The sequence below is a fragment of the Mesoplodon bidens genome, assembly GCF_964165515.1.
Source record: "Mesoplodon bidens genome assembly, chromosome: 16".
Taxonomy (NCBI): domain Eukaryota; kingdom Metazoa; phylum Chordata; class Mammalia; order Artiodactyla; family Ziphiidae; genus Mesoplodon; species Mesoplodon bidens.
This window is the reverse complement of record NC_138173.1, coordinates 55,366,674-55,393,943: the sequence shown is the minus strand read 5'-3', so window position 1 is coordinate 55,393,943 and position 27,270 is coordinate 55,366,674.

The window sequence follows — 27,270 nt, the reverse complement described above, 5'->3', positions numbered from 1 at the left end:
TACAGTGAATCAGTTGTGTTCAGGTCAACTGATAAATCATGAGAGGGAACTACACACATATAGTGGCCCAGGAGGTCCAGCTCCCAACTCACAGATGAACTCACTTATTTTACACAGATACTACCTAATATTCACTCCTTTGAAGCCAGAAGTTGAGGACAGGTTGCTGCTGGTCATAGCAGTGGTTTACAGAATCTTCCAGTTTTAACTCATATAATAGAAACTCCTCCGGATAAGAGTTATATTTCATATGGGCAGAGCAATTGACTCCGGCTCCTAAAGAGATTAAATGTCCCTATGTATAGGAGAGAAATATAGCCGTACATTTCTGTGAAAATTCCATATATGTACAAGTGAGATGCAAAGAACATATGTTCAGCCAAAAATATGTTCATGTAAAGCAGACCAGTCCTCCTGTGAATAATCACATGCCAAGACATTTGAGGAAATGCAAGTACAGCGCTCAGAAGCGTTCTTGGCACTTTGTAAGTGCTCAATAAATGTTAACTGCTGTAATAATATTATTTTTTTTCTTTTCCTTCTGTTTCTACTCCTCTTCCTCCTTTTCTGCACTTTCTTCCTCCTCATATCCATTGCTTCTCTGATAATGCCATTACAGCTCTGCTACTGATTCACAGGCATTGACATTCAAAACCAGGGTCATGATTCATTCTCTTCCTTGCCTTTTTACTTTTCCAATTAATTTCCTTCTAAGGTCAATTTCACTCGCACATCCTTTAGCTGTCTCCACCATTTCATGCTCACTGCCACTCACATGTTTAATATTTCTGTGACTTCTTTTTTAAAAAAATATCTTTACTGGAGTATAATTGCTTTACAATGTTGTGTTAGTTCCTGTTGTATAACAAAGTGAATCAGCTATATGCATACGTATATCCCCATATCCCCTCCCTCTTGCGTCTCCCTTCCACCCTCCCTATCCCACCCCTCTAGGAGGTCACAAAGCACCAAGCTGATCTCCCTGATCTATGCAGCTGCTTCCCACTAGCTATTTTGCATTTGGTAGTGTATATATGTCCATGCCTTTCATCTAGAAAGCACTAGCCCCAAACCTAGGGTGGATAACCCAAAAGGCAGTCAAGCATAGCCTTCAGAGCACCACAAAACAGGTATATCATAAAGTTCAGTTTTGACGAAAGTTTCCAGGATTTTTCTATCAGAAAACCTAGAAAAATATATTGAAATTTGCTACACATATTTCATTCTTAATAGTTAAGCATTGATTTTTCTTTTTGATCCACAGTCAGGGGAGGTAATACCATAGAATGTTCAAGCTTTAGGGCTCCTAAGTTCTTTTAATCTTACCCAGCTCCTGACTTATCTCTTCGATTCTAGCTGTTTCTTTCTCATGTGTACTCTTTTCAGGATAGTAAATGACTCTGTAATGAAATTTCACTGTTCAAAAATTAACAGCAATTTATAGTGATTAAAAATACCCAGCAACTGTAGGGAAGTATATCAGAGAGAATTCCATAATGTTGTAAGGGTCTGAGTATAAAGAATAGGCTTCGATAGGAAAACATATAGCAAGGTGAAGCAAGAGAAGACAGTCATCTCCTGATGCCTCATTACCCCCTAGAGAGATTCTTTGAGGACAGGATCCTTCTGGATACAACAAGAGTTTGTGTTCCAGGTGGGCGTAACTGCCTCTCTGCTAGATTACCTCTTTGTTGTGCATGGGAAGAACCCCTTTGGGAGAGGTAAGAGTCAAAGTTCAATATGAGTATTCATGCCAGTTCTTCAGAGTTGTCTGGAAAATTCCAGTTGCTTGGGGGAAGGGACTTCACTCAGACCCACAGGAAGCTGAGCTTGGGTTGCAGTCCCTGCCACCAAAACAGGGGAGTGGTTTGTCTCCGTCAGTCCTTTGCAAGGCAGTCTGAGCCTCAAGATTTATTCACTGGACAATCTTGCTTGTCTTTCTCCACAACCTCTTAAGTACCACCAAGTTGGTTTTTTTAAAAAAATTTTTGGCCACACTGCACGGCATGTGAGATCTTAGTTCCCTGAGCAGCGATCGAACCTGTGACCGCTGCACTGGAAAAGTGGAGTCTTAACCACTGGACAGCCAGGGAAGTCCCAAGTACTGCCAAATTTTGACCTAAAGCTACCTTTCTGATACTACCTCCTGCAACTCCCCTTCATGCATTCTGTGCTTTCCTTTTTTCTTTGAATATTTCCTGTTTTATCTTTCCTTGAAGGACTTGCTCATATAGGAACATCTAACCACTAGCCCTGAACTTGCACTTATCTCCTCCATCAACTTCACATTTCTACTACATAACTTTCAGAAACTGTATTAAAAGTTGCCCCCTTTATAGAGTCTCTCTTTCCACTTACCTAACATATTCTGGATTTTGACAAGGAAGTGCAATATTTAAAAAGCTAAGTATACTATTTACAAATTAAAATATTTCTTGAGTAACTGTGTATTTTCATTATATTCATCAAAACTAAGTAATACAATATTGCCTTTGTTCAAAAATTCTATTTAATTAATTAAAAAATGCAAGGGACCCAAACTGACTCAGAAATGTCAGGATATTTTGTAGGAATTAAAGTTTTATGAACCATATGAAGAGGCCAAGCCAAGATATCAGTGTCAAACTTCTGGTAAAAGTGACTACAGACTTCTAAGCCACAATTTCCATGAAGCTTTGTCAGTCAGGCAATGAAATGTGAGCTTCCTTTAAAAAGTCTATTAAATTGCGTTCTTCACAAGTTTAGGAATATAGCATATGTTAAATACAAATGATTTTTGATGCAAACTTCAAAACTCAAGCGGGACCTAAAAAGACTCTGAAGAAGAAAGATCATACCTGAGACATTTATTAAACTTTGAAAAAGTATCAAACAAGAATTTAGGTAAAAACTCATGTGACAATTAATTGCACCTAAGTAGCTGGCACAGAGTGTATTTCAGAATGGTGTGAAATTGCTTCTTGGCTAGGAAAATGCATTAAGTAAGTAAACAGAGTTTGTAAAATAATAATCTATATTTTGGAGAGAACTAATAAATAAATGTATCATGCAACAGAATGTACTACTTGTGATTTGTTTTGTTGAATCATTACCATTGGAAAATGTTTCCTAAGTACTTATAATGTGTGAAGAGCTCTCCACAACACAAAGACAGATGTGGCCTCAACCCAGTGGTTCTGCAACCTAAATAAAACTGGTAATAAAGCAGACATAAAAACACCAGAAGATAGATGACCTACACGGAGGTGATGCAGTTTGCATATGGTTTCATTTTTTGGGTTTCTACTTTAGGACCTCACCCATTGCTCTAGGATTTTAAAAGGATGCCATGTGTGAGATCACAGAATTGGTCCTGTTTTCTGCTTCATAAAGAGTCTAGTATGAGGCTAGTGTTAAATCAGTATGTTACAACTCAGTGCATTCAAAGGTTCTAGTTAATAAGAAAAAGAAAATATTTTTTCTACATATATTCCCTTATTCTAGTTTTATTTGTTCGTACATGGCCAAAATATCATGTTTGCTAGGAATCTGTTATGTGATATCAACAATTTAGTAGAGGACTGTTTTTGATGATGGCCCTTAGAATATCTTTTTAAAGAGTTTTTTTGGTCACTATCTTCAAGCATTTTGCTTTGTAAGTACACAAGTTTTTTTTTTCCTGCCAAAAAACAAGACAACAAGAGAAATAAAATTGCTGAGAAACAGGTAATCTTAGGAAAAACAGATCAAGCATTATTTGCTGGAGGAGCAGAAGCTCTGAGGAATATGTATCTCCTATACTAGAGGGTCTCAGGTATATTAATTAAATGTGTGATATAGGGAGGTCTTATTGTACTACAGAACTGCACCTGCAACCTTGAAATTTTAGAAGAGCAACGGCTCCTTGGAGGTTTCTCTTTATCAACAAGGATAGACTACCAAAAGACAAGAAAAACATAAAATGGACAACTCCAATCCAAGGAGGTGTTTGGTGACCATCTATTTCATTATTCATTCAGAAATCATATTTCTATTAGCTAACTCTGTGCTTAGAGATGAATTGAGTGCTTTCTAAAGCACCTATCAAACTAAGAAAATGATGATCACTTTGTACAATTAGGAATTATAAAACTCTTAAACTTTATTGTCTTTTAAATTGTGCTTATATTATAAATAGCTCTTTCTGAATCCCAGTCACAGAGAAGACTGAGAGATAGGAAGTAAGTAGGCTGACATTTCTGACATGCTATTAGATATTGAAGTTTCAAAGGATAAGAGTAATATCTATGCATCAACTAGGATAATGCTTGCTTATACTAGGTGCTCAGTATTGCCAGGTGAGTGATTGAATACTCTGTGATAACTGATAGGGAGAAATGCTGGTGCCATAGAAGAACATAGATGATTCCTTGGGAAGAGGGAATCTGCTAATGTATCAACTAGTCAGCTGAGCAAAGCCATTGTAAGCATTTTTGAAGAAGTTGAGAATATTTTAGGTCTTAAGATGCAAATTTTCCAGGATGACCAGTGTTTATGTTTTGAAGGATGGAGACAGAAGTGTTGGGGAGAGAGGGGGTTGAAAAGGTGGACTGGACCCAGATCTAAAAGAGCTATAAGTCATGCAATTTTAATTAAAGGGGCGATGAGATCAGTGTTGCATCTCATAAGAAGTGTGCTTGTTACCACTGTGGACGCCACTGTTATTTGAAAGCTTATTTAAAGAAATAATAGCCCCAAACTTCCCAAACTGGGGAGCAAAATAGACATTCAGATTCATGAAGCACAAAGTACATCAAATAGAATAAATCTAAGTAAGTCTATGCTGAGACACCTTATAATCTAATTGACAAATTCAAAAACAAAGAATAAAATTTGAAAACAGTAGAGAAAAAAGCTCATCACATACAAGGGAGTCCCCATAAGACTATCAGCAGATTTCTCAGCAGAAACCTTGTGGGCCAGAAGGGAGTAGGATGATATATTCAAAGTGCCGAATTAAAAAAAAAATCCAAACAAGAATACTATACATATCAAAATGGTTCTCCAAAAATGAAGGAGAGATAAAGACTTTCCCAGACAAACAAAAGCTTAGGGAGTTCATCACTACTAATCTGTTTTACAAGAAATGTTAAAGGGAGTTTTTCAAATTGCAACAAAAGGATACTAAACAGCAGTACAAAAGTACATGAAAGTACAAAACCCTGGTAATGGTAAATATAAAAACAAATATAAAATACTATAATTCTATAATGGTGGTGTGTAAATCATTTTTAATTTTACAATAAAGTTAAAAAACAAAAATATTAATAATGACTATAGCTACAAAAATTTGTTAATGGATTCACAATATAAAAAGATATAAATTGTGACATCAGTAACATAGAGTGTGTTGGGCAGGAGAAGTAAAAGAATAGAGCTGTTGTATGCAAATGAAGTTAAATCATTATTTACTTAAAATAGACTGCTATAACTATAAGATATTTTATGCCAGCCTCAAGGTACATAAAAATGTACCTTATGGTACAAAAAATACATACAAATATGCACCAAAAAAGAAGAGAAAGAAATCAAAGTATATGATTACAGGAAATTAAGTAACACAAAAGAAGATAGCAAGAGAAGGAAAAGAGAACAAAAAACTGCAAAATGGATAAAACCCAAAATAGCAATAGTAAGTTTTCCCTACAAACAATTACTTTTAAAGTAATTGGATTAAGTGGATTACACTCCTCAATCAAAAGGCATAGCATGGCTGATGGATAATAAAACAAGATCCAACAACATGCTGCCTACAATGGGACTTATTTTAGAATTAAGGACACACATAGTGTGAAAGTGAAGGGATGGGAAAAGATACTTAATGTAAACAGTAACCAAAAGAGAACAGAGGTGGCTATATTTATATAAGACAAAATAGGCTTTAAGTCAAAAGCTGTCAAAAGGGACAAAGAAGAACATTTTATAATAATAAAAGGATCAATTCATCAGGAATATATGACAATTATATGTTCACCCAACATCAGAGTCCCAAAATATATACAGCAAAAATTATAGGAACTCAAGGGAGAAATTCATAGCAATACAATAATTGTAGGAGATTTCAGTACCCAATTTTCAATAATGGATAGAACATCTGGGCAGAAAATCAGTAGGGAAAAAGGGGACTTGAACAAAACTGTAGCTCAAATGAACCTAACAGACATATTCAGAATATTCCACCCAAGAGCAGCAGAATATACATTTTCTTTTTTTAAATATACATGAAACATTGTCCAGGATAGATCCCATGTTAGGTCACAAAACAAATCTTAACAAATTTAAAGAGACTGAAATCATACTAAGTATTTTTTCCAACCACTATGGTATGAAATTAGAAATTGTAAAGAGAAGGTAAATGAAAAAATATGCAAATATATGAATATTAAACAATACATTCCTGAACAACCAGTGGGTTAAAGAAGAAATCAAATGAGAAATCAGAAAAATACCTTAAGACAAATGAAAATGAAAAAAACCACATGCCAAAACTTATGGGATGCAGCAAAAGCAATATTAAAAGGGAAGTTTATAGCAATAAACAGCCACATTGAAAAAAAAAGATCTCAAAAGAACAACTTAAATGTAAAGCTCAAGGAACTATAAGAAGAACAAACAAAGCCCAAAGTTAGCAGAAGCAAGGAAGTAATATGTATGATTTATTATATGTATAGAGTAGAAATAAATGAAATAGGGACTATGAATACAGTAGAAAAGATAAATGAAACCTAGAGTGGTTTCTGAAAAAGAGAAAGAAATTGACAAATCTTTAGCTAGATTAACCAAGAAAAAAAGAAAACCCTCAAATTAATAAAATCAGAAATGAGAGAATAGACATTACAATTGATGCCACAGAAATAAGAAGAATTATAGGTAGCTACTATGAATTTTTCACCAACAAACTGGATAATCTAGAGGAAAAGTATAAATTGCTAGATACATACAAACTACCAAGTCTGAATCATGAAGAAAAAGAAAGTCTGAACAGAAGAGTAATGAGTAAGGAGATTTAATCAGTAATAAAAGCCTTCCAACAACTAAAAACCCTGGACCAGATGGCTTCACTAGTAAATTCTACCAAGCATTAAAAGAAGAATTAATGCCAATTCTTCTCAAACTCCTCCAAAAAACTGAAGAAGAGGGAATACTTCCAAACTCATTTTGTTAGGCCAGAACTACCCTGATATCAAAGCCAGACAAAACCACCACCACACAAAAGTAAAAAATTACAAGCCAATATTCCTGATGAACATAGATACAAAAATCCTCAACAAAACACTACCAAACCAAAACAACAGCACATTAAAAGTATCATACATTGTGATCAAGTGATGTTTATCTTTGAGATGCAAGAGTGTTTCAACATACACAAAACAATAAATGTGACACACTACAGTAACAGAAAGAAGGATAAAAATCACAGGATTATCTCAATAGTTGCAGAAAAATAATTTGACAAAATTCAACTTTTCCACAAAAAAATGCTAAGCATAGATGCTATGAACCTCAAATATAATAAAGACCATATATGACAAGTTCACAGCTAACATCATACTCAATTGTAATAAATTGCAAGACTTGTACACTGAAAACTGAAAAACATTGATGAAAATAATTAAAGGAGACACAAACAAGTGGAAAGACATCCCATGTTTATGGATTAGAAAACTTAATATTGTTAAAATGTCCATACAACCCAAAGCAATCTACAGATTCAAAGGGATCCAAATCAAAATCTCAGCAACACTTTTTGCAAAAATATTCTAAAATTCAATATGGAACCATAGAAGACTTTGAATACTCAAAGCAATACTGAAAGCAAAACAAAGCTTGAAGCATCACACATCCTGATTTTAAAATATATTACAAAGCTATACTAATTAAAATAGTATAGTACTGGCATGAAGGCCGACATATAGACCAATGAAACAGACTAGAGAACCCATAAATAAAGCCATGCATATAAAGTCAACTGATCTTTGACAAGTGGCACCAAGAACTCACAATGGGAAAGGATGCTCTTTTCAACAAATGGTGATGAGAAAACTAAATATCTACATGTAAAAGAAAAAAATGTAATCAAAATGTTATCTTATACCATGTACAAAAACTATCTCAGAAAAATTAAAGACTAAACATAACACCTGAACCTAAAACTCTTAGAAGAAACCAGGGCAAAAGGCTTTTTACTTAGATCTTAGCAGTGATTTTTGGATATTATACTAAAAGCACAGGCAACAAAAGCAAAAATAGACAAGTGGGACTACATTGAACTAAAAAGCTTCTGCATAGCAAAGGAAACAACCAACAGAATGAACAGAATGGACATATATACACTACCAAATGTAAGGTAGATAGCTAGTGGGAAGCAGCCGCATAGCACAGGGAGATCAGCTCGGTGCTTTGTGACCGCCTGGAGGGGTGGGATAGGGAGGGTGGGAGGGAGATGCAAAAGGGAGGGGATATGGGAACATATGTATATGTATAACTGATTAAATTTGTTAAATAAAAAAAATAAAAAATAAATAAAAAAAATAGAAAATCAACGTACTGAATTGGAGAAAGTATTTGCAAATCATACATCTGATAAGGAGTTAATTTTAAAAATATATAAGGAACTCCTACAACCCAATAGCAGAAAAGAAATAATTCTATTAAAAATGGACAATGGACTTGAACAGATGTTTCTCCAAGACATACAAATGGCTAACAGGTGTATGAAAAAACATCATTAATTGTCGGGGAAGTGTAAAACTAAAATGAGATACCAGTCATACCTGTTGGGATGGCTATTACCCCCAAAAACAAAGGATAAGTGTTGGTGAGCATGTGGAGAAATTTGAACCCTGTATGTTGTTGGTGGGAATGTCAAATACTGTAGCATCTGTGGAAAATAGGGCTTCCTCAAAAAATGAAAAATAGAACTACCATAAAATCTAGCAATCCTACTTCTGGATATATATCCAAAAGAATTGAAATCAGGATCTTAAAGAGATATCTACACTCCCAAGTTAATTGCAGCATTATTTACAATTGCTAAGATATGGAAATGACCCAACTGAACATTGACAGATAAATGGATAAAGAAAATGTGGTATATACATACAGTGGAATATTATTCAGCCTTAAAAAAGACAGGAATCTGCAATTTGCACAACAGAAGGACAAATACTGTAAGATTCCACTTGTATGAAGCATCTAAAATAGTCCAACTCATAGAAATAGAGGAAACAATAGTGGCTGCTGGGGGCTGAGGGGAAGGGGAAGTGAGGCGTCATTCAATGGATATAAAGTTTCACTTACGCTAGATGAACAAGTTCTAGAAATCTGCTGTACAACATAGTGCCTTATAGTTAACGATATAGTGTTGTGAGCTTCAACATTTGTTCAGAAGTTAGAATTCATGTTAAGTGCTCTTCCAACAACAACAAAAAAATCAAGTAAAAACAATGGGGCACAAGGAAAGTTTGAGAGCAGCTGGATATGTCTATTACATTGATTGAGGTGATGGTATCATGGATGTTTGCGTATGTTCAAATTCATCAAATTATACATTTTAATTATGTGCTATTCTTTATGTATTAATTATACCTTAATAAATGTATTTTAAAAAGAGCAGGGGCTCAGGTTTCACTAAGGGGCCATAGATTGTGGATCCCTGCTATAAATCTTGACATAGGAGTTTTGTATGTTTGTTCATTTTCAAATTCCCACATCTAGAACAGGGCTTGGTACACACAGGCACTTAATAGATACTTGTTGAATGATATAGGAAGTGAAAACACACTACAACCAGTAAACACTACAACAACTACAACCAGAGAAATCCAGTAATGGTTAATTTCTAAGAATACCTGAATTCATTGATGGATATGAGAATTCTGTATGGGGAAGATTTCAAGATTTTATTTTCAATAGTTTTTGAATTTAAAAATCACTTTTTATAATATAAGTACAAGTCAAAAGACAATAAAGATTAAGAGTTTTTATAGTTCTTAATTGTATAATGTAATCATCATCATGGAAAAGTTGTTAATTTTATTGATTCTTGGAAAAGTTTGGATATGTTGCCTCCTCCCACTAGGAGTTGCAAATTGTACCATATTTGAGCCGAGCATGGATTGTCTCTTCCTTGGTGTTAAGTAAGTTTTCCCATCAAGTTTTTCAAGTTTGTGGATGTCCAGTAAATTACCTCCCTTGACCAATCTTTTTTCCTACAAATAAATGCTGATGAGAAAGTTTGACTCCAAAATAATTTCCTATTATTTAATTTTTTTTCTGCCCAACCCAAACAAAAATTAAACTATTTTAAAACCTTAGACTTAAACATGTATTTAAATGTACATGTAGTAAATTATGTTAATGAATCACATTATTTCACTAACTGGTCATATTAAGAAACACACACGCACACACACTAACACCTGAAAACACAATACTTCTGACCCCCTTCTTCCCTTACCTAGAGGGAGAGAGAAAACTTTCCCTCACAGCAAAGCACATCTGATAGAGACATGAAGCAGAAATTTTCACTTGCCTGAAAGTTTTTAAGTATATTTCAATACTAGTATAAATGAATTATAACAAAGTTTATATTTATAACCATCTGAGATTTTGACTTCTTAGCTGCAGGTCACATGTACTGGAAAAAAAAAGAGTCTTAGATTATTCCATTGTTTATAGTGAAATAGTTTAATGGTATTGCTGTATAATACATACACACTGTTACAATAACTGTATTATTAAAACTCTATCCAATCAAGGTCATAGCATGGAATCCTGGCTTCACCAGTTGGCCCATAAATGTGGTTTAGAATAATTAAATTATTCCATTCAAATAATAATACTAATGAAATAGATATGTACACAGTGTTTGTCCCAGAGCCTGCTATGATCAGTTTCCAGGGAAAAGAAAGATCTAATCAAGTATGTGTATTTTTCAAAGTATATATGTTAATTTGAAAGCTGAGTAAGTTGCAGAAGTGTTTCAGGATCAATTACTAAAAAGAGAGGACAAAAAGCTTGGTCCTTGGCAAAATAGAGTTGGGAATCATTAATCATTTTAAAGTAAATGTTTCTCTACCTGAATCTCTGCCAAAAGCCTTGACAGAATGCAGACTTCCAGAAGATCCAAACCTGCTGATGACAACAGTGTTTGTTATACGGTATGCAATATTATAAAAGATCCTTTCAATGTTTGAGCTTTTGAAAAGATGCCTGTGTCTAGGATTTCTGATAAAACTTACAATTGCTTTGAGTGATATTCAGTTTTAATATATAAGGCTTCATGCCATTACATGCACCAGTTCCATCCTTCATGCTGCATTGGAAGGCTCAGTTAAACCAACTGGGGCCAATTCTAGAAGCCTTCTTGCCAATGATGACATGGCTTCCTGTCCAGAACCTCTAGGGTATTCTTGTGTAGTCTGACTTACAGGGAAGCCAAAAATTATTGGAGACTCAGATATTTTTGAACCACACCTTGCTTTTTTAATCAGCAGAACTTGATAGAAATGCTGTGAACTACTTCATGCTCATATTGCCTCATTCATAATGAGTCTGCCACATAAAATTATCCATCCACACTTTACCAGGAAGAATCTTTTGCCTGCTCCTTCATCCATCAGAAGAAAGCACTCCAAATATAAATTTCTTGGCTGCTTTACAGGTCACTACCTATTTTGATCAAGAAAGTGGATGACAAAGCCTTTCAAGTAATGAAGGTTTCCATAAGACCATTTTAACTTGAAATGTTATGATTAAGCTTTTGATATGCAGTCTTATGGAAGTCAAAATTTAGATAATAGAATTTTTAAAAAAACAGAGATAAATAGAAAGAAATGTGTACATCACATAATTACAGAACTTCCAAAGTATGGATATTTCTGCTGGGGAATCAATTTCCTACGCTCCTGTCCAGAACAAAAAACAAAACAAAGAAATATTGAACATTTATTGTCCTTTATATATCTGTATCTTACTTTTGTAGATAGCCAGAAAAAAAGCCTGACTTGATAATATTCTGAAAAATGTACAGCTCTTTAGATCCAGACATCTACCTGTGATACTTCCTGGAGATACTCTTTTAACTTGAGATGTTATATAGACTACAAAAAGATTTGTAAAAAAATGACTGTGCTCAAATTATAGAAAGGGAGTTATACATAATTTACTTTAAATTAATTGGAGTAGAATTATATAATGAAATTAAACTTGTGAATGACATAGAGTGAAATTGTAATGTTTCATCATTATGAAATTGGTAAAATCTTTAGTTATGAAACAAAGAATTTCTGGCAGGACTGGTTTCAATGTCTCCAATTTATCTTCTTTAATTATTAGCAGTGTTTTAATAGTCTTCTCTTTATTCCATCCCATTCTTGTACCACTACAGCTTAGGTTGAATTGTCATTTCTTTGAATAAGACACTTTATTATTGTTCGAGAGACACACTTTGTTTTCTATCCACATTTGCAAAAATTTCTCTTCAAGTACAGTGTTGATTTTTTAAATTCAGTTTTCAGTTGTACTTTGAGTCCCTGAAAAGCACACTGCAAAATTCTTGCCAGTACATATTTATTACAGAATAATAGTATCACTATTTCTGAGACCCTGGGGTAGGTTCATGAATTTACTTTCTGGTCAGGTTTGTTTTCACAAAGCGTCCTGTTCCACTTTGAATCAGACTTAGACTCAAATTCAATTTAAGCAATTTGTTTAGAAAATGTTGCATGTCTTGTTCTCTTTCCAGGGTTATAGCAGGTAGGGTTATTCAAACCAGTCTTCCCATTGAAACCAACAACAGATGTTGGATAAAATATTTTATGACTACCTTTCAAAAACCATCAAAAATCTGATGAGATAGTAAGGAATTACCAAGCCAAAGTCCAAGGAAAATCTGGAGTGCAAGAGGTAAAGGAGTACTGAAATTGTTTTTGCCCGAGATGCAATTATTAATCAAGGCTAATTTGTACTTTAGTTTTGATGGCTTAAACATGAGGGGAATAGAAGTTAAAGCCCCAAATCTGTCAACCACACAAATCTGATAAGAGATTTTTCCTACATTAAGCTAGGGCTTCAGAGGACTACAGCATTAGAGTAATAGTAAATCAGAAATGAATGTCCGTTCCATCCCCTGAACATTAGGGAAAGTTGCCTTAAAAATGTGTAGAACAGAGTGTGGGGGAAGCCCTAAGAAATGATAATTATAACCAACTTGAATAAAAGATTTGTAGCTCAAATTAATATCATCTGGTAGTTATAAAATAACCTACAAACTGTGAATACATTTCAAAGTGATCACAGAGTAGTAGCGCCCCTAGGTGTCTGCAAGAAACCAATGCAAATCTGTAGAAAAGTATCCTTTTTAAAAAATTTTCAAAATATCCACATCTGTAAATTTTCAAGACCATGAGCAGCACACAGTTGAAAATACCAAGCATATAAGGATTCATAGCCTTACATGTCAGAATCAGCTAAAACAATAGATGACAGAAACATAGCCACAAAGATTAGAGATATTGTAATTTTCAGAGACAGAGTATAAAATATACTTACTGTGCTTAAAAAATAAAAAGATAAGCCTGAAAATATATACATGTAGAAAAGTGAAAAAATGGCTGAAAGATTTTTTTAAAAAAAACAGAGAACTTCTATCCAACAGGTGCATGAAAAGATGCTCAATATCACTAACTACTAGAGAAATGCAAATCAAAACTACAGTGAGGTATCACCTCACACCAGTCAGAATGGCCATCATTAAAAAGTCTACAAATAGTAAATACTGGAGAGGGTATGGAGAAAAAGGAACTCTCCTACACTGTTGGCGGGAATGTAAATTGGTACAACCACTATGGAGAACAGTATGGAGATTTCTTAAAAAACTAAAAATAGAGCTACCATATGACCCTGCAATCCCACTCCTGGGTGTATATCCGGAGAAAACTGTAATTCGAAAAGATACATGCACCCCAATGTTCATAGCAGCACTATTTACAATAGCCAAGACATGGAAGCAACCTAAATGTCCATTGAAAGATGAATTGTTAAAGAAGATGTGGTATAAATATATAATGGAATATTACTCAGCCATAAAAAAGAATGAAAGAATGCTATTTGCAGCAACATGGATGGACTCAGAGATTACCATATTATGTGAAGTTAGTCAGACAGAGAAAGACAAATATATCACTAATATGTGGAATCTAAAAAAAAAGATACAAATGAACTTATTTACAAAACAGAAATAGATTTGCAGACATAGAAAACAAACTTATGGTTACCAAAGGGGATAGCAGGGACAGGGGGAAAAATAAATTAGGAGTTTGGGATTAACATATATGCACTACTATACATAAAATAGATAAGCAACAAGGACCTGCTGCATAGCACAGGGAACTACACTTAATATCTTCTAATAATCTATAATGGAAAAGAACCTGAAAAAGAATACGCGTGTGTGTATATATATATATATATATACACACACACACACGTACGTATAACTGAATCACTTTGCTGTACACTTGAAACTAACACAAAATTGTAAATTAACTGTAATTCAATAAAAATAAATAAGAAAAAAAAGGAAATCTAAAAAAATAGAGAACTTCTTGAAATAAAAAATGCAATAAATGAAAGTATAACCTCAATGGATAATTTTAAAAGAAGACTAAGTTGAAGAGAGAAGAGGAACTGAAAGATTAGTTAGAAAAAATTATTTTTAAGTTAACACAGAGAAATTTAAAGATGGAAAATATGTAGAACAGGTTAGAAGACAAAGGAAGATTAAGTGGTATGCTTAATTGGTTTTACAGTAGAAGGCGGAGAGAATGGAGAAGAGGTAATACATAAAAACATAATGAATAAAACTTTATTGAACTACCTGAACTGAGAAAGAACAGATTTAAGATTCCCAATGGATCTCAAAGAGGACTTGAAATAATAATTATTCCAAACTCAGTCACATTAAATGGAAATCTCAGCATATCAGAGACAAAGTGAACAATCTTAAAACTCACCCAGAGCAAAAAATACAGATTACCTTCAAAGAGTGGTGTGTGGCTTAATATTTGACTTCTTAAAATACATATAGAAGTCAGAGACATATTATAAAAGAAATGAAATAACTGATAATCCATTGAAACTATCCTTCAATAACGTTGGCAAAGTAGAGATGTTTTTTAAGACAAACAAAAACTGAGAAAGTGCAATGCCTGAGACATTGTAGATGCTTAGTAAATATTTGTTGGTAAGTCAGCTTCTTTGAAGCATTAATTCAATAGTTCCTCTTTTCCTAATATTCTTAGAGGCAGGATCTCTTGCAAATCTAGGTCAGTTTGTATATTATTAAGATACATAAACCAAACATTTCATGGCCCAAACACCTGTGAGTTTGAAGAGTGGCAAGTTACATAGTAATCCCATATTTGAAGTGACTATGGTCCAGAAAACAATCATATGGTTATCTTCATCTCAGATCCTAATGGCTTTGGACAATATTATACTAGTCTCTGGAATACAGGAAGCATAGTTTCACTTGCTTCCTATGTCAGAGTAGCAATGTTTAAGCACTGTTGATTACCACTTGCTAGTGTTACCAAACACCAATGCCACATTGTCCCCATCAACTCCTTTCATTATAATCAGATATTTGGGGAATCGTTCACACAAAATAACTAAAAGAATAAATAATAAACTTGACTTTTTGAATTTATAATAATTGTCTATATGTTATATTCAGGAGCAAATATTTGGTATGTACTATAATTTATGTGGACACATTCTCATAATATATTACTATGATTTGGCTATATATTCAATTCAGACACTAGTTTTATGCATGTGTTTATATTTATGTGTGTTGTGTGTGTGTGTGTGTCTATAATATAATGTACTCCAGAACAGAGGGGAGGAAGACATTTTGAAGCAAGTGATTTCTTTATGCTTCCTGAATTAGGTGGTTTCACAGTATGTGTGCATAACTCTACTCAGTACTCTGTAATGACCAATATGGGAAAAGAATCTAAAAAAGAGTGACTATATGTATAACTGATTCACTCTGCTGTACAGCAAAAAGTAACACAACATTGTAAATCAAATATACTCCAATAAAATTTTTTTTTAAAAAGAAAGAATTGACTTTTATATTGTGCATCATACAAAGCAGCTTCATATTTGACTCATTTCGTCTTTACCGAAATTCTTTATGACTGTCATGGAGCTTACTGAAAATTCCATTTTTAGATAACTAAATAAGTAGCTATTCAGAGAGATTATGTGACTTGCACAAGGTCATATCACCACAAAATGAGGTGCTCAGAGTGATATGGCTGGACAGAGACTGGTTCCAAGGACATTTGGGAAAGAACAATTGGAGTCAGGAGATTGAATTCAATGTGTGGGACCTTCTACTTGCCAAGCCTTGTAGTCACTGGAGATATGGAAATAGACAAAGGCAGATACTTTCATTACGATGCTCTTATTCTTATAGGGCCCTCAAGACCAGGCATCAGTGGAGAGATCACAGTGAAGTTCAGAGAGCCATTAGAAAAGGGAATGAAAATAAAAAGTTCCTATATACCTACAGAACGGGTAAGATACAAACACTGACAATAACAAATGCTAATGAGGATATACAGCAACCGGAAGTCTTACTCATTGCTGGTGGCACAATCACTTTGGAAGAATGTTTAGAAGTTTCCTACAAAGCTAAATGTAGTTTTACCACACAATCCAGCAACATGCTCCTAGGTATTTACCCACGAGAGTTGAAAACTTATGTTCATAAAAAATTTGCATACAAATATTTATAGGATCTCTATTCATAAGTGCCCAAACTTGGAAGCAACCCAATGATCTCCAATAGATGAATGGATAAGCAAACTGTGGTACATCCATACCATGCAATATTTATTCACTGATAAAAAGAAATGAGCTATCAAGTCACAAAAAGACATAGAAGAAACTTAACTGGATATTGCTAAGTGAAAGGAGCCAATCTGCAAAGCCTACATACTTTATGATTCCAATTATATGACATTCTGGGAAAGGCAAAACTATACAGTAAAAAGATCAGTGGTCATCAATGATGGAGGGAATGAATAAGTGGATTTTACGGGGATTTTAGGGCAGTGACACTATTCTGTATGCCAGGGGTCCCCAACCCCTGGGCCACGGACCACTACTGGTCCATGGCCTGTTAGGAACCGGGCCGCACAGCAGGAGGTGAGCGGCAAGCGAGAGAAGCTTCATCTGTATTTACAGCCGCTCCCCATCACTCACATTACTGCCAGAGCTCCCCCTGCTGTCAGCATTATGGTGAGTTGTATAATTATTTCATTATATATTACAATGTAATAATAAAAGAAATAAAGTGCACAATAAATGTAATGCTCTTGAATCATCCCCAAACCAACCCCCCGGCTCCCGGTCTGTGGAAAAATTGTCTTCCATGAGACTGGTCCCTGGGGCCAAAAAGGTTGGGGACAGCTGCTGTATGCTACTCTACTGTGGATGCATGACATTATGAATTTGACAAGATCCACAGAACTGTATAACACAGAGTGAACCCTAATGTAAACTATGGACTTTAGTTAATAATACTGTTCATCAATGATATTGGTTCATATGTGGTAACAAATATATGACACTAATGCAAACTGTTAATAATAAAGGAAACTGTGAACGGGTTGGAGGAGATGAGGTATATGGGAACTTTCCGTACTTTGTTCATTTTTTCTGTAAACCTAAAATGGCTCTAAGAAATAAAGTTTATTCAATAATAATTTTGCAAAAGATTATGGGCAAGGGCAAGGGGCTACCAGGAGAGAGTGGTAGGGGTCAGAAATGAGGGTGGGTGTCCCATACTTGGGGATAGTAGGGATATTACAGAGAACCTCTTTTGTCACACCAGAGTTTTTAATGGGGTCCCCATAAGTAAGAGCATCTGTTCTGGACACAAAGACCACCAGGGTATCTCTGGTATTAAGGAAGGCAGATGAGAACTGGTTTTTTATCCTCTGACTTCAAATCCTGGACCCCTTCCTCTACTGCAAGTTACTGATATAATTACCACGAATTATAAGGTACATATAGAAAAGGAGGTGAGTTCTGGAAGTAAAAGGCAAAAGTTATTCTGAAGGAGAACTTAAAGCAGATATGTGTTCAGAATGGACTTTGCTTTATTCAGCTGGCCCATTGCTCTTTTTTCTTTAAAAACAATATTCAGCAAACAAATTCACATTTCAGGCAGTCAGACGCATTGCTCCCTGAGGATTTAATGATTAAGGGGAAACAATAAGGGAATGGAAGTTACTCTGGAATGTAATTTTCCGAAGTGTTAACTAGATCAGTGTTTTTAGTAAACTCCAGTAGATGGAGCAAGAGAGTAGGCAGCAACCCGTCTTTCAGGGAGCATTTTGAGATAAAGCAGCCGTATTTTCAACAGCTCTTGAGTCTGTGTGATTCCTGCCAAGACATTTAGCAGAGGAGGAGAGCAGACAGTCTTATAGCCTCTGTCACTCTTCTTGGCAGAGCCAGAAGACCCTCTGGTCTATTGGACTTGAGGATTCCTTTTCTCGAGAAATGTCTGATGGCAGCCAAGTGATTGCATGTTCCAAGACCCTTGAAAAGGACTCTTCTGCGTCACTCAGATGGTCTTGTGTGCTAGAGGGCCTTTCCAGCTCTGTGACGGATGGCAGGTAGCTAGACTAAAATCTGTAGAGCTCTTCTGCTTTCGCCACAGGAAGCTATTCGAGCATTTTGATTTTTTAAAAGGCTACAAAAACAAACAAAAAATATGACTCACATCGAGACAGTGAAACAATATTTTTATTCATAAGTGCAACGTTTACTAGTAGCACATCTTAGTTTCTCTTTTTACAATTAACCACCTTCTAGAATGAGACAGAACAACATAATAGAGAATAGTATAATTAGAATTTAAGAAAATCTCCAAGTGAATACATTATAAATTGAGGCTGGTCACCTATATAGTGAAAGAATTACAATGCACCAGAAAGCTGTCCCTTTGCTCACCCCACCAAATTATAAAGGAAAAGTCAGCAGCCTCAGTGAATTTTCTGATTACCTAACACTTTCTCTGGGAGCCAAGAACCATGGAACTGTAAATTATATATGTGTGTGTGTGTGTATGTATAGTCAGTTTTCTACATGATAGTATCTGATTTTATAGAGTTTCAAGGATAATTTTACCTTCTCATTGAGTAAGTTATTCACTTGTTTCACTATCTGCCAAATCATACTTCTTTTTTTTAAGTCAGCTTCTTGCTCTACCTTTCCTCTTACTGTAGCTTCCTTCTTATAAGGTCAACTTTTTTTTTTTTTTTTTTTTTTTTGCGGTACACGGGCCTCTCACTGTTGTGGCCTCTCGCGTTGCGGAGCACAGGCTCCGGACGCGCAGGCTCAGCGGCCATGGCTCACGGGCCCAGCTGCTCCGCAGCATGTGGGATCTTCCCAGACCGGGGCACGAACCCGTGTCGCCTGCATCGGCAGGCGGACTCTCATCCACTGCGCCACCAGGGAAGCCCCTAAGGTCAACTTTTGATTAATCACATATGGATTATTTTTGGTTCCTTTCTGTAACCTGTAAATAAAGTTATTGCCCCAAAGTCAGTCAGGAAACAGTATGAGGAAAATAAGCATATGAATGTATATTACGAAGTAGTTAGTGTCTATTACATAATTGGTATGGAGGGATATAAAGATGAAAAGAATAAGGTCCCTTTCCTCTGGAGGTTCGTGAACAATTATAGGGCAAACCCATGTGAATGAATTACACTCATATAAACATTGCTATAATCAAGGTGTGAATAGGACGTCATGGGAGGTCAGAGGAGAAAACACTTATCTGTGCTTGAGGATATCAACAAAGGTGTTTCACTGGAGGTGATAGTGGGGCTGAGTTTTAAAGGATCAGCAGAAATTCATCAATTGGACCAGGGAATAAATGATGTTAATGACCATGAAAGCCATATGGACAAAGGTTAAATAATATCTGATTTGCGAAAGGGAAGTAATTTATAATGGTTAGAGTACTGGCTAGATGTGGCAGGAAGAGGGAAGTTAGATATAAAAACACAGAGGGGATAAAACTTGACAGGCTTTAACAGAATGCCTGAGGATCTGGGCTTAATTCAGCATTGTCCAATAGCACTTTCTGAAATGATGGAAATGTTCTATAATCTGTACTGTCCAACATGGCAGAGATTAGCCACATGAGGCTATTGAGCATTTGAAATGTAGCTAACGAGAGTGAGGTAATTCATTTTTTGTTTTGCTTAATTTAAATAGAGATTTAAATAGTCACATGTGTAGTAGTGACTATTGGACAGCACTGTTTGAATGATGGCAACTATTGAAAAATCATCATTAGTGGAATTTAATGATTTGGCTTAAAATTAATGCAAAAATAACACGGGTTTTAGTATTCCATTGGAATATATGGTGCTTTTAAAATTAAATATCTTTAAATATCACCACATATTAACTTGTAGTTATGTTCATTTGTGTAAGCAAAGCAATTGAAACTGTCCACTAAGACAAGAATGCTTTTCTAGGCAAGTGAGCATGAGAAGATGTAAATAATCAAATACATTTAACCTAAGTCTGCAGTCCATACATAAGGAAGTTATGCACCCATATTTGGAGTGGGAAAAAAATATTATTAGAGAGAAGTGATTCCCACCAATTAAGGAATTTCTGCAGAAGAGAAACTTTTTCCAATAGTATACAGATCTACCCAAATCACTCTGAAATCACTGACTTATTGAATTCATAGTATTTGTGTCTGAGTGATGAAAGAGACAAAGCTTGATGAAAATACGGCCTCTGAAATTCTAGAGCAGTAAGCCTGTGGCAACACTCAAGGCTGGCTTGCTCTTCAATTCCTTCAGTGGATTTCATTGGAATTGAGACTTTCTTTCTTCTCTGTGACTTGGCTGGCTGCCTATTTCACTGGCAGGTATGCCTAGCAGCACATCTCTTTTGGAAAGACAGGAAATGCTTAAAGTCAGTATAACAGCGAGGATCACAAGAGAAGGCACTTAGAAAGGGCTTCTGATCAGTTTGGAAATTTGTCTTAAAATGAAACATTGGCAAATTCATTTTGAATTCTTTACCCTTCCTCTTCTACTAGTTTTCTGTTGCTATATAATAAGTTATTACAGACTTCGCCTACATGGTCTTTAAACAATACCACTTTATTATCTCAGTTTCTGTAAGTTGGAAGTTGAGTCACAGTGTAGCTGAATTCTCATTTAGGGTTTCACAAGATCAAAATCAGATATTGGAGAAGCTGCATTCTCATCTGGAGCTTAGAGTCTTTATCTGTGCTCACTTAGATTGTGGGTAGAATTCAGTTCCTTGTGGTTATGGGACTGAGACTGTCACCTTCCAGAGAGGCCTGCAATTTCCTGCCATGTGACCCTTTTCATAACATGGTGGTTGGCTTCTTCAAGGCCAACAGAAGAGGAGGGTGTCTGTTGCTGTTTTGAGTAGGTGACTGTTTTGAGTAGGTGACTTCTGAGCTAATCTGATTAACTCAGCAACTCAGTTAACTCAGGCCCACCTAGGATAATCTCTCTTTTGCTTAACTCAAAGTCAACAGATTCAGGATTAAGACTCAAGGGGAAGGGGTTATACAGGCATGTGCACCAGGGGATGGGAATCTAGGGATTCCATGTACCACATATGGTCAGGGCACTCTACTCATATCTGTATTCTAACACTTTATTTTCCCTCATATAATGACATATGCCTATAGATCTGTCTTTTCCATTAAAGACAGGGATAATATTATAGTAACCTCATCTTTCACAGTAGACTCTACAATAGGGTTTTATAGAAGGAAGGCTTTCTCTCTCTCTTTTTATATAATCAGTATAGTGCCTTTTATATAGTAACTTCTCAATAAAAGGTAATTCTTTTTATCCTGTTTTTGTTTATGTCAAATCCTTAAAAAATATACATGTATTTTTATGTGTGTGTGTGTATATATATATATATATATATATACACACACACACATATATATATATACATAAATCTCCCTGTGCAATCAAAGAGAGTAAAGATTAATTTGCTGTGAAAATAAGACAAAAATACATTTTGAAGTCAATTGGGAGTTCTTGATGTATAAAAGAAACAGTGTTTTGTGATGAGTCTGATGGATTGAGATAGAACTAAGAAATGAACCACTGACATAAAGACAAAGAAGATTTAAATTTGTATAAAGATGAATCACCTCAAAGGATAAGCATTTTATAGCTAGATTTGGACTCTTGCAAAATAGTAACTTCCACAGTTTCCATCTGGGTCTTTTGTTTTTCCTCTTTGACAATTAGTAGAACATAACTTCCTTTATGAAAAAAAATAGAAAATGTTTAATAATCATTCAGTCATTATTTTAGGTCTCCAATACATCTCAGAGTAGAGGAGTGTGTTATTGGAAATATGTGGAAGATGCTAAATTAGAGGATGAATTGTGTGTGTGTGTGTGTGTGTGTGTATTAGTTAACAAATTTTTTAAATGATGTAAATTTTTAAATGATGTAAAATATTCACTTATGAGGAGGATAGTCTTCCTTAGTCTAAAGCGCCTGTAATGGCCTCCTCTGCTGTAGCTACCTTACAAAACACTGCTGCTTCTCCTCATGACCTACCTGCACCACCTGTCTTAGTTTCTAGACCTATAACTAGACTCAAGACCCAGCAGTTCGCAAAAGATGAGGAACAAAGTATGACCTGCCAGGAAGTGCGCTGCACCACGTACCAAAAAAAACTGCATAACTGCATTATTTTCAATTTATATAGATAGAAATCTGTGAAATATGTGTGGGAATGGATATTAAGGGTGTAATGGGGGAAGAAACATAACGTTGAATCAAGCTAAATTTATTCATATGGGCTGTATTAGTCAAGATTCTCCAGGGAAACAGAAACTATAGAACTGAACTATCTATCTATCTATCTATCTATCTATCTATCTATCTATCTATCAACTATCTATCTATCCTGGGCCTTAAGGAGATACTGAATACTTAATCATGAGCCACAAAATTATCTTGTGGACTGAGCTTTCCATTGTGAACTGGGTGTTGTTTGACCCATAAAACCATAAATTTGGGCATGTACAGTAACCATGACATGAAGGTGGTTATAAGAGATCACGCTTGAGCATGCCTTAAAGGTATAAGTAAGTTGCATGAAGAAGTAGTCCGAATACCCAAGGCCAATACTCCTGCTACATTGCCTTCTATCTTTTAGCTTGCACTTAGGACCTCATGGGGAATTCCCTGTGACAATTTGACTGAGGAAGGGAAAACTCAAGCCTGGTTGATGGTTCTGCATGATATGCAGGCACCACCTGAAAGTGGTCAGTTCTATCACTACACCCCTTTCTGGGATATTCCTGAAGGACAGTGGTGAAGGGAAACTCTCCTAGTGTGCTGTGCTTAGAGCAATGTACGCGTTTTTTTATTTTGCCTGGAAGACTAAATGGCCAAAGTTATGAGTCTAGGCCTATTCGTGGACTCTGACCAATTATTTGGCTACATGGTCAGGGACTGGGAAGAAATATAACTAGAAAATTCATAACAAGGAAGACTGGGAAAGAGATTTATAGATAGCTCTTTCTGAATGAGCGAAGATTGTAAAGATATTTGTGTCCCTTGTTAATGCTCATCAAAGGGTGAACTCAACAGAGGAAGATTTTAATAATACAGTGGATAGGAAGATCCATTCTGTGGATACCTGTCAGTCTCTTTTCCCAGCCACTCTTGTCACGTTCAATGGACCATCGTAGATGGAAGTTATTCTCAATAACATAGACTGTTACTCACTAAGGCTGACCTGACTACAGTCACTGATGAGTTCCCAGTCTGCCAGCAGAGACCAATACTGTGTCTGCAAATTGGTAGCATTTCTTGGGATGATCAACCAGCTAGCTGATGGCAGGTTGATAACATTGGACCACTTCCATTATGAAAAGGGCAGAATTTTGTTCTTATTAGAGTAGAACTTACTCTGGATATGGATTTGCTTTCCCTGCACACAATGCTTCTGTCAAAAATACCATTGCTGAACTTACAAAATACATTATTCCCTATCACCATATTCTAAATAGCATTGCTCTGATCAAAGAACTTACTCCACAGAAAAAGAAGTGGAGCAATGGGTCTATGCTCACAGAATTCACTGGTTTTATCATGTTCCCAACCAACCTAAAGCAGCTTTCTTGATAGAATTGTGAAATGACATTTTAAAGACTCTGTTGCAATGTCAGCTATGTGGCCCTATTTTCAGAGTTAGGGCAGTACTCTGCAGGAGGCTGCATATGCTCTGAATCAGCATCCAATATATGTTGCTATTTCTCCCTTAACCACAATCCACTGGTCCAGGAATGAAAACACAGAAATGGGAGTGGCTCCATTCTCTATTACTCTTAGTGTTCCATCAGCAAAATCTTCACTTCTAGTCCTCATAACCTTAGGCTATGATGGTCTGGAGGACTTAGTTCCATTGGGAAGAATGCTTCCACCAGGAGAAACAATTATTATTGTGGACTAAAAGTTAAGACTGTCACCCAGCCTCTTTACATCTTTGAATCAACAGGCCAAGAAGGGACTTACAGTACTGTCTGGGATGATATTAATTGCCAAGGGAATGTTGCTACTGAAAAATGAAAGTATGGAAGATTTTGTCTGGAACACTGGAGATCCCTTAGGATATATTTTAGTTCTACCACGTTCTATGATTAAAGTCAATGTGAAACTAAAATAACCCAATTCAGGCAGGAGTGTTAATGGTCCAGAACCTTCATGAATCAAGGTTTGGGTCACTTTGCTATGCAAAGAATCATAATCAGCTTAGGCGGTTGCTGAGTGAAAAGGGAATAAAAAATTGGCTGATGGAAGAAAGTAGTCATAAATGCCTACAACGACTGTGTTACTAGTTGCAGAAACAAGGACTGTAATGAGTATTTCTTGATTATTTTGTTATAAATATGTTTGCATATATATTAACCAAGTAGTTTTGCTTTCTTCCCTCTCTTATCTCCTTATTATCTAACATAAGATATATTAATAATAGTTAATTGTATATCACAGTTTTTCAGTTACAGGATATCAAAGAGAATAGTGAATATCAGGGAAGATCTTTGAATTCTCTTCTGGAGTTAAGTATTAATGTATTTTCAGTTGTATGGAGGATAGCTGTATCATGTTAGATGGAAACATGACTTTGTTATTGTCTTCATTTGGATAGTAAGTATGGTTTAATAAAATGTATATGGGTGCCAAGTTGACAAGGGTGGGGGCCGTGATGATTTTTTGGACCATCATCTTGTCTAGTCTTCAGTATCCAGTAATTCAATCAAGTGCTAACTTGCGTGTTGCTATGAAGGTATTTTTTAGATGTGCTTAAAGTCAGTTGACTTTAAATAAAAAAGTCTTTAAGTAAAAGAGATTATCCCCGATAATCTTGGCTGGCCAGTTCAATAGGTTGAAAAGTCTTAAAAACAGGGCCTTAAAACCTGAAACTTTCCTGAAAGAAGATGGAATTCTGTCTGTGGAAAATAGCTTCAATCCATGCTGGAAAGTTCCAGCCTGACGTTTCTGATGGTCTGCCCTGTAGATATTAGACTTGCCTAGCTAGCCCGTATGATCATGTAAGTCACTTTATTGCAGTAAATCTCTTAATATATATCTCTTACTACTTCCATACTCTGAACCCAGACTGGTACAAAAGGCATTGAAGCATTTGAATGGAGAGTGGGAGGAAGAAAGGTTAGGATATAAAATAATCATATTTTACTTATTAGGTGATGTTCAAGATAGCTGATAGGCACAGAAGTGTTTTATGAGCTGAAAAAGTTACTATTAGCTTGACACAAGACCGGTAAAGAGGCTAAGAATAAGAAGGCAAGAATTTTTTTTATACAGAAAAGACGAAGAAGAGATTAAATAAAAGTGGTAAATTGACTGATAATAAAACAAATTTAATTTTCTCAGTAAGCCTCTTTTGCCTTCCACGCAAATATACTTTCTCTCATTTCCTCTTCATGAAGATGACTCTGAGGCCAATTTAAGAATGATCCTGAACTGTTTGTGTTTCTATCAGCACTAATACCCCAGGATGTATAATTCCTAGAAGGTCTGAAGTAATTATGTGGGATGCATAATGTTTCCTGAAAAGATGTTGTTGAAGATTTAGCTCTGAGGTTTTTGGAGTTTTTGTCTATCAGCAGGTAGAAATAAATTCTTTCTCTTTTCGAGCTCACCTTGTGAAAGGTAGCAACTTTGTATTTTTGTCCCAAATAAAATTTCTCCCTCTTTTTATTACTACTTCCTATTAATTAGATTATTAACTACAATGCTATATGTTTTTTTTTGAGCCCATGTTTCATTAACTGAATCAAGGTTATGTCAAGATTTTTCCTCACTTTTCCCCCTTTACTTAGTACATTCTGTCTTACAATTAACATTAGTTCCTCCCATATACTAGCAAATGGTAGCTCTCAGTTTTAATTTTTGAAGTCATTGTGAGATTGCTATTCCACTGAAAAGGTTTCTCATTGGTCATTTTGGTCCAGCTGAAGGAGACTTTCTTAGGAGTTACCCTATACTTCCCTTCTGAGGATAAGAAGAATTCATTTGGCTTCAACTAACATGACTACTTGCTTTTATTGAATTTTCCTAGTCCTTTCTTTTCTAAGCTCTGCTTCTGGCACTATTTCACTTTGACCACTTCTTTCCATTCCTATTTCTAAAATTACCCTACCCAGCTTAAGTGTCACTTCTTTCAGGAGATTTTTTAAAAATAATTATTTTATTTTTTTACAGCTTTATTGGAGTATAATTGCTTTACAATGTTAGGTTAGTTTCTGCTCTACAACAAAGTGAATCAACTATATGTATACATATATCCCCATATCCCCTCCCTCTTGAGACTCCATCGCACCCTCCCTATCCTACACCTCTACATCACCACAAAGCATCGAGCTGATCTCCCTAGGCTATGCAGCAGCTTCCCATTTGTCACTTCAACAAGAAGTGCTTTCTTTTTTCCTGTGAATCCCTAGAGCAGTGGTGGCAAGTATGTTTCTGTTACAAATATCACTAATAGTCATGGTGTCCTCCCATGCTAAGCTGTGGCCTCAGAATTCTTACAAACATAGTACCTTATGTAGTTGACACTGCAAATGAAGACTAACTGTGATCCTATCATACTTCTCGG